Here is a 9,929-nt window from a genome sequence, read left to right on the forward strand (position 1 = left end):
CAGTGGGCCCACCTGATGTCCGGTGAACCAATCAATCCACCTGTTAGGTATGTGGGCAGCTACTCCTCTCAACTCGTCAGGACTGGCATAGTGGGTATCACCACTTCAGGGAGGGGACTGGAAGGTTCTAAAGCAGTAGCTTAAGGAATGACAAGCCAGGACTAATACTCTTCATTCATCTGATATCACCAACACTGTTCCAGAACACTGGCCCCCACGATCAGTAACACTGAACAGGGTACACTTTTTCTGTCAATCAAACTACACAGCCAGGCCATCAAACTGCTGACAGGAAAGGTCCTAAAAATATCACTGGAGTCATGGGTGGTTCTCAAATTTGGTTTGTACTCAAATGTTTGCACTCAAATGGTTTGCACTCAAATTTGGGGTGGGTTCACTTGGGTCCATGCCAGGTGGCGGACATTTGAGCACCTGGGCAACTCAATGTTGGAAACAGAAAAATCACTCTAAAAAGAAAGGACCCAGACTTCTCTGGTGGTTTAGTAGTAAGAATCCACCTGCCAATGCAGGGGACATGGGTTCAATTTCTGGGCCAGGAAGATTCCATACGCTTCAGGGCAACTAAGCCCATGTGCCATAACTACTGAGCCTGCACACCCTAGAACCTATGGCTCTGCGATAACAAAAGCCACATCGATGAGAAGCCCACACATCACAACTAGAGAGTAGCCCCTACTCCCTTCAACTAGAGAAAGCCCACATGTAGCGATGAAAACCCAGAGCAGCCAAAAATAAAATAGAAAAAAAAAAAAGATAATACCATGGATGTGGGGGCTATCACTGAACTGTGTGGTCATGCTGTCACATTCAGGGCTAGTGACTGATTTGGCACTAATTGGTCACACCGTGTATCTGCCAGATGACCTGGAATGTGACCCAGTGGCTGTGTGGCTCAGGTCTTTGGCCATGGCTTCCACCTGTGGTTGGGCTGCTGTGACCCTGGGTTTTCCTGAGCCCAGGGGAGAATCCACCCAGAGTAACAAAAGCTGCCAAACTCCCTGTGGTCAAGGCCAAATGGGCACGTCCTGTTTTCCACTGGTAACACTCCATCTGGCCTCCATCTTTATCCCCTCCATTGGCCTGGAGGACATCATAGCACACAGAAGCCCTTACTAAGTTCACCCAGAAACTCTTCTATGACAGCTAGCAAAGGCTGTCCTTACTAGACACTCAAGTGTGTCCAGTGAGAAAATCCATCCTACAAAATAGGATGGCCTTGCATGTTGTTACTACAAGGAGGCACCTGTGCCATGACCCAAGCTAGATGTTGTGTGTTCACACCAGATGAGTCAGCTAATGCAGAATCTTTAACAAACCTCATGAGGACACAAGCGCTTGCCCTGAGTGATCCGACCCCTAACCTGCTGCAGCTGCTGCTGCTGCTGCTAAGTTGCTTCAGTCGTGTCCGACTCTGTGTGACCCCATAGACGGCAGCCCACCAGGTTCCGCCATCCCTGGGATTCTCCAGGCAAGAACACTGGAGTGGGCTGCCATTTCCTTCTCCAATGCATGAAAGTGAAAAGCGAAAGTGAAGTCGCTCAGTCATGTCCAACTCTCAGCAACCCCATGGGGGACTGCAGCCTACCAGGCTCCTCTGTCCATGGGATTTTCCAGGCAACAGTACTGGAGTGGGGACCCCTAGCCTAGGGGGCTTAATAAACCAATGGCTCAGATCATGGGCTTCTTGATGGGAAAGACTGTCACTTATGCTGAGAATCATTATCTTGATGTGTGTTTTCTCTTGTATGTGCCTCTACAGCTGCTGTGGCTTCTGCCTCTAGTGCAACCAGATCACCACCCACCAAGCCGCCTCCCTGCTGGCGACACTGCTTGCCGACCACTCAGGGCCCCCACTGTGGAAGTGTTAGAGGAGGTCACCAAGAGAACATGACTGCCAGTTCACCCATGAGCTGGACCCCAGTAATCAGAGGCTCCTCACTCCCTTCCTTTATCCTTGGAATGTATGTTCTGCCCACTGCCACAAAGTGGGGGCCGTTTCAAGGACAGAGCCTTGAGAGAGCAGTATGTTGTTGAAACCATCCGGACAGTATTCATGACTGAACCCTATTAAAGCCTCTACATAAACTATTAAGATTCTGGGGCTGGGTGCAGAAATCTAGTCATCTTGTGGCCCCTAAGCCAAGCCTTATGTGTCAGTTTCCTTGCTTGTTACACCCACCACCTACCTATCTGGAGTGGCTGCCTCTTTTTGGTCTCTCTTTGTCGTCCATGTACAGGGACATGTTTACCGACCCAGAAGTGGCTCAGAAAGCTCAGCTCCAGAAATGGACGTGTGGCCCAGGTCTAACCATCAGGTATTCCATCCCCCTGGTCACAATGATTGGTTGAGGAATGGCACATTACCCAAATCAACCAATCTCATCAATGTCAGCCCCAGGATTTTTGCTCGATTGGGAAAAAAGTAAAAGAGCAGGTACCAAAAGACCAACAGCTACCATAGGATGGAGAGAACCTTTATGAAAATAAAGCCAAGTCAGAAGAAAGCAGAGCTGAATAAAGGGAGGAATCGGGATACCTGAGGGCATAATCTGGATAGAGCTATGCCTGAACTTCAACTTTCCCTGGACATTTCAGTTAGATGAAACTAATTCCCTTCACTCAACAAATATTTATTGAAGGCCTACTGCTCCAAACACTAAAACACATTAGTTAACATTTTTTTTAACTTAATATTATATAAACTAGATTTCTTCACTTGCAACTGAAATAGCTTTGGTCAAAAAAAGACTTCATGTTGCTTAATTCCTGCATTGCCATTTAGCATCCTTCATGCGGATGCCTCTTTTTCCTACATAGATCATGAATTCATTAATAGAGACCCTATATTATATCTCTCTGTATCACCAACTATGGTATGTACATAACTGTAAATAACTGACAAATCATTTGTTAAGTCAATAAATAGAGGCTACATTTATTGGGCATTCAAATCAAATAGCCCAGTTCACAAGAAATGTCCAAGGAGACTAGCCAGTGAGTTCTCATTAGACCCTGGATTTCAGGAGGTATCAGTGCTCCATGAGCACAAACATAGCATGATAATAAAATCAACAATGATCTACAAAAAAGGAACATATCACAGTCAGAATGTATGCACGTGCCTACCTCTGCTCTCAGCCCAAATTCCTAGAAATGACCCAAGAAAAAATATTGTTCAATAATAAATACATAACATTGATGAAAATCAAGAAAAAGTATAGCAAGGACCATAAATTCTGAACAGAAGAAAAAAAGAGCTAAAAACATGCATAGAAAGGAATTGGCCGTGAAGATGGAGTGGTTTCAGGGATGATCCAAATTCAAAACAAGAAGCAGTGAGCAGCGAATCGTGTATGGAGTAATCAAAGAATCCAGTTCAAAGCAACTGAGTGGTCAGTCCATTCACTGAGACTTTCACACTCCTGGGCAGTAGGTAGCAACCATCTTTTCCTACAAATCAAAGCCATGACTGAACAAAAAGGAGGAAGACACCTGACACTGCCAAAAGTATCTTCCAACTCTCAGGAGAAATGAGAAATACTCAAACCAGAACAAAAACTATCAATTCACTCTACCTGGCAGCACACCAAGTCCCTTCTAACACTGAAAACAAGTAGATACATTATCAACAGGTGAATACTGAATGTCAATCAAACATGAGTGGTTTGGGGTGGTGGGGGGACAAGAATTCCCAAATATAATGCAAAATTTAATCTAACAGTTCTTTCACTATCTTCCTATTAATCTCTTAACAGCCTTTAATAAAAACGGCCCCTTTCTCCTTGAGACACCTGTTTTCCTTGGCTACTATGACCCCACACCCAAGTGGTTTTCCTTCTACTTCTCTGGCGAGCTCTACTCAGTCTGCTCTGCAAGATTCTTCCATGAGTTAGTTAACCACGGCTGCTGTACCAAAACACCACAAACTGAGGGATCCAACAGAAATCTATCATTCATGGTTCCAGAGGCCAGAAGTCTGAAATCAAGGTGTCAGCAGAGTCACGCTCCCTCTGAAGGCTCCAGGGAAGGATCTTCTCCAGGCCTCTCTCCTAGCTTCTGCTAGTCCTTTGACTGTGGTAGCAAAACTCCAGTCTTCACATGGACTTCTCCCAGTGTGGGTGTCTATTTTCAAATGTCCCCTTTTTATAAGGACAAATGTCATAATGGACTTTTGTCCATTATGGGCCCCCCTAGTCCAGTATGATGTAGTATTAACTAACTACATCTTCAATAACCCTATTTCCAAATAAGGTCACATTCTGAAGTACTGCAGGTCTCTACTTCAACATATGAATTTTGCGAGGGACAAAATTCAACCCATGACAATTCTCCTTCAGTCTGCTAAACGATGGGGTGCTCTAGGGCATGAACCAAGCTTCACTTTCCTTCAATATCTATGTGTGTGCATGTATATGTGTGCTCAGGCATATCCAACTCCACCTATACTCTTTCCTTATATGTTCTCTTCAAGTCTGATGGCTTTTAATACATGAGGATGACCTCCAGGTTTATATCTTCACCAAGGCCTCCCCCTTGAGGTACACCACCTGTCTACTTGACACATATCTAATAAAGATCTCAAAATATCACATCCAAATAAGAATTAGTGATTTTCCCATCACCGTGCATGCATGCTAAGTCACTTTAGTCTGTCCAATTCTTTGTGACTCTATGGACTATAGCCCATCAGGCTCCTCCACCCATGGGATTCTCCAGACAAGAACACTGGAGTGGGTTGCCATGCGCTCCTCCAGGGGATCTTTCTGACCTAGGGACTGAACTCAAGTCTCTTAGGTCGCCTGCACTGGCAGGCAGGTTCTGTACCACTAGTTCCACCTGGGAAGCCCCCCTTCCCACCACCACTTCACTCTAAAAAAACAGGCCCCTACGAGTGCTTCCCATATCAAATACTGTAGTGCCATAAACCCAAATACCCTCAAACAAAAAATCTAGGAGCCATCCGCAATTCCTCTTTCTCTTATGCTCCATAACCAAGCTGTTCCAGGCCTGCCAGTTCTACATTCAAAATATATGGAACACACCCATTTCTCTCCACTTTTGCTGTCACTCCCAAATCTGAATCACCATCACCTTTTGCCAGAACTAAATCCAGAGGCCCATCTGGCCACTCTTCCTCCAGCCTTACCTCACTCCAATTCACTCTCAACATCAGCCAGGGTGATTTGTTAAAGTATACATCAGATCTTGTCACTTGCTAGTTTAAAATCCATAAATGTCCATTTCTAGAATCAGTTACCAGGACCAGCAAGACTCCTGCAACACAGTCTGGCCCCTGCCTGACACCGCATCTCACTCTGGTCCCATTCCTCCCCTTGCTCAGCATGCGCCCACCACACTTGGTCTTCTTTCAGCTTTTATGTTTTTGTTTTAATATATTATTTTTTTAATCTTCTGGCTCTGCTGCACAGCATGTGGGATCTCAGTTCCCCAACCAGAGATTGAACTCATGCTGCCTGCACTGGCAGAGCACAGCCTTAACCACTAGACTGCCCGGGAAGCCCCTCCTTTCAGTTGTGTGAACACTCCACACTTTCCTTCCTCCAGGTCTTTACATTCTCTTGCCTTTTCTCCTTTCAGAAACGCTCTTCCACTAGCTGCATATCTATGGTTCCATCTCATCCTTCAGACTCCAGCTCACAAATATCAAACCTTAGAGAAACCTTTCATTGATCAGCCTTTCTAAAGTAACCTCGGCCTAGTTACAGTCTATTCCATTATCTTATTTTCTTCATAGCATTTATAACAATCTGATGTTACGCTATTTATGTTTCCTCATATGTTATTTTCCTCCTTCTCCAATCTCTACCTAGAATGTAAGCGTCCTAAGGGCAAGACTCATTTATGTCTTTCACCACTGTATCTTTGGTATTCAACACTTTACCTAGAACATAATTAGCTTCAATATCAAACCAGTCAATCCTAAGGGAAATCAACCCTGAGTGTTCATTGGAAGGACTGATGCTGAGGCTGAAGCTCCAATACTTTGGCCACCTGACGCGAAGAGATGACTCATCAGAAAAGACCCTGATGCTGGGAAAAACAAAGCGCAGGAGGAGAAGGGGACAAGAGAGGATGAGATGGTTGGATGGCATCACTGACTCAATGGACATGAGTTTGAGCAAACTCTCGGAAGACAATGGACAGGGAAGCCTGGTGTGCTGCAGTCCATGGGGTCACAAAGAGTCGGACACAACTTAGCAACTGAACAATATGTGTTTAAAGGATGGGTGCATGAATAGAAAAATTAATAGACCCTAGAAATCATCTTACTCAACTCCCTGTATACTGAGTACTCTCTCAAATACTGTTTCCACAGTGGATCTGGCCCAGGAGTCTATACGGAAGCAGATTTTCTCCCAAAGACACAGAGATGCCCTCACCTTCCTACAGAACAGGCATACTTTCCACTGCCTTCCTCATCAAGTTCAAATGCTCTCCACACCTGTGTGCACAACTTCATCTTTCATCACTTCCTTCCCCTAAGCTAAGGTCACAGGAAGGCACACTCAACTTCACACCACTACATGAAAATACCACTCATGCTCATGGTTTTGCCTCTCTTTGGAATACTAAACATCCCTCAGCTTCCCTCTATGAAGGTTTTCCTGGTAGCCAGAGAGGCTATACTCTGTACTGTCACAGGCCTTCATGCATCCCTCCACCACATTTATTCCTGTTGTTTAATCACTAAGTCACGTTCGACTCTGTGCCCGTCAGGCTCCTCTGTCCACAGGATTTCCCAGGCAGGAATATATGACAATTCCATGACTAATTTTCCCCATTTTACTGTTAATACTTCAAATTAAAAAGTTATGTCTCAGTTTATCCCACCAGTGCCTAGCATAGCACCTCACAGCGATGCAGAGAAAAACCACTGACTATTACATATGCATATCAAGAAATAATTGAGAATTTTTCATTATTGTATTACTCAATGTGGTGAAAAGAGCTGGAACATTTAATTGGTTATTATTCTGTCAACTATCTGACCATCATTAGCAAACCAGTGGGAAAGGCACTTCTTAATCTGTGAAATGGAAATTTATTTCAATTAGTTACAATTTGGTTAAGAAATCATATTTGAAAATATTTAGACTATGTCTGAAATAGACACACCAATATAAACATACTCAACTTTTTCACTTTTCACTTTCAGCTTGGATTTTTTTTAACTAAGCATAAGCACTGATAGAATTTCTTGGAACTATATTAATATAAACTTTATATACAATTAATGTTCACTTTTATGGTAACCCTACATTAAATCTCTTTGGCCAAAAGCAAGTTATACCTGCTCTAGTTGCTGGCTAAAGGCTGGCAGATCAGCACCATGGACAGAGGGAAATCGTGCAAAAGGTGACTCCAGGGCTACTTGTAAAATAACAGCTGTGATAGCAGATGTACTACCAAGGAGAGACTGGTGCGAATGTTCCTCCGGGTATCATGGGAAGAGCATGACATTAGGGTTTGGGTGTTAAGAAAACAACCACTCTGCCAAGATGGTTCTGAGTAGCATGATCTGCTTCATTTATTGACCCAGATTGATTCACTACTTTTCCAATAATTTGCTCTTCTGTTCCCAAGGTGCCAACATTTTCATACTGAAGTAAATGTAAATACCTAACTAGAAAATATGAAGAACATTTGTTCTTTTTACCTGTCCAGCATCTATGACCCTTTTTTCCTTTACAAACCACCTTTCAAACAAATAAGATGTCTTTAATAGATGACACTACAGAATTTTTGATACTGTTGGGAAGCATTTATGATGATATTGAAGTTATGTTTAAGGTGGAAGTTCCTGTCTTTTAGTGGTACATCCTGACAGTTACAGATGAAATAATATGGTATCTGGGATTTGCTTCAATATAATCCAGGATTAGGGGAGTGGACAGAGGTATAGGGAAGACAAGACTGGCCATGAATCGCTAACTGTTAAAGGCAGAGCATGAAAACATTAAATTCTCTCTACTCTCTTATATGGGCTTTCCTGGTGGCTCAGACAGTAAACAATCTGCCTGCCATGCAGGAGACCTGGGTTTGAGCTCTGGGTCGGGAAGTTCCCCTGGAGAAGGAAATGGCAATCTACTCCAGTATTCTTGCCTGGAGAATTTCATGGACAGAGGAGCCTGGTGAGCTACAGGCCATGGGATCACAGAGTCGGACACGACTGAGTGACTAACATACATGTACGTTTCTGTATGTTTGAAGTTTTCCATTAAACACATACATATAGATGTGTATGCATGTGTCACCGGAAGACCCCACACACAAAAAAAGTGATTCCTGAAGAATGTATAACCCTGCTCCTAACAGATAATGCAGGGCAAGCCTTAATACCCTCTGCTCCAAGAGTACCTTTAAGGAAGCTGAGCTGTAACTGTCCACTGCAGACTTGAAACAGAGCTATAACACTCCACTGCTCCCTAATGTACCTGAGCTGCTTGTGACACTTGCTTCTTCTAAAAACACCAGATGGCTCAAGGAGCTTATAGAAGACCTTATTTCTTAGCTGACTCAGAATTGTGGGTGGCCACTTAAGTCTGAAGTAACCTTGAGCAGTTACATCACCTCACTGAGGAGTCAACGTCCTTAACTCTAAAACAGAGGGTATGCCTTGTAGGATTTCCATGAGAACTAAATTTTGCCTAGTCAGCTCTTACTCCTCCTTTGTTTCTCATCTCTAGCTTCACCTCTTCAAGAAACTTTCCCAGACCATTTCCCTCTAATACACACAGACTCTCAGCACCATGTTCCTCTCGTTGGCAGTACCTGCCACAGTTACAACTATCCATTGTGTAACATCTGCCTCTCTCAACAGCAGCAGGGGATGCTGTTTTTTCTCACCACCTATCACCATACCTGGGAAAAGAAAAAAAAAAAAAAAAAAAGAGGCTCAATAAAAATTATTTTAAAAAGACAAAAGAAATGAAGTAAAGGAAAGTAAACTTTGTAGACAGCTGTGTAAAGACAACTTCTGGTATATACTAGATGCCCAGCAATGGTACCCCATTCCAGTACTCTTGCCTGGAAAATCCCATGCATGGAGAAACCTGGTGGGCTGTAGTCCATGGGGTCGCTAAGAGTCGGACACGACTGAGAGACTTCACTTTCACTTTTCACTTTCATGTATTGGAGAAGGAAATGACAACCCACTCCAGTATTCTTGCCTGGAGAATCCCAGGGACAGCGGAGCCTAGTGGGCTGCGGTCTATGGGGTTGCACAGAGTCAGACACGACTGAAGCGACTTAGCAGCAGCAGCAGCAGCAGATGCCCAGTAGAGTCTCACCTAATGTCTCTTGGCTGTTAGAATTTGCATGTCAAGATTTAACTAAGACTTTCTCTGAGAAAAGCCACTAAGTTCTATTTTCTAAAAGGCTATCTACCCAAGTCCCCACCCCCAGAACAGGGATTTTTTTTTTTTTTTTTTTTTTGCTTTGCACGCTGAGGTATACCAAATGCCTAAAACTGCCTGGCACCTAATCAGTAAAAGGATGGAGAGAAGGATGGATGGGTGGGCACTGTTCAGGGGTTTCACATAAGTTGGGTGACTGGACAACTCCCGGCACCAGCAGGAGGAAGCTACAGCCCGTTGGAGGGACTCTGAGCCAGAGAAGACATCCCCTCCGAAAATTTTTGCATCCCCCTCACCCCCGCCGACTTCCCGGGTGCCGGAGACAGTAAGAATCTCCCAGGCGAAGGGTAGACCCTCCCGCTGCCCTTCAGGCAACTGATGGGAACATTTACAGATGCGGATATTCACAGCAGCTCCCACAGGGAATGAGCCAGTGCGGCGCCATGTGCCCCCGCGTGGGCTGCAGTCCCGCCGTCCGATCGCCTCACGCAGGAGTCCCGCCAGCACGCGACAGGGCCCAGAGCGTCACGG

The sequence above is a fragment of the Capricornis sumatraensis genome, chromosome 3, assembly GCF_032405125.1.
Source record: "Capricornis sumatraensis isolate serow.1 chromosome 3, serow.2, whole genome shotgun sequence".
Classification (NCBI taxonomy): domain Eukaryota; kingdom Metazoa; phylum Chordata; class Mammalia; order Artiodactyla; family Bovidae; genus Capricornis; species Capricornis sumatraensis.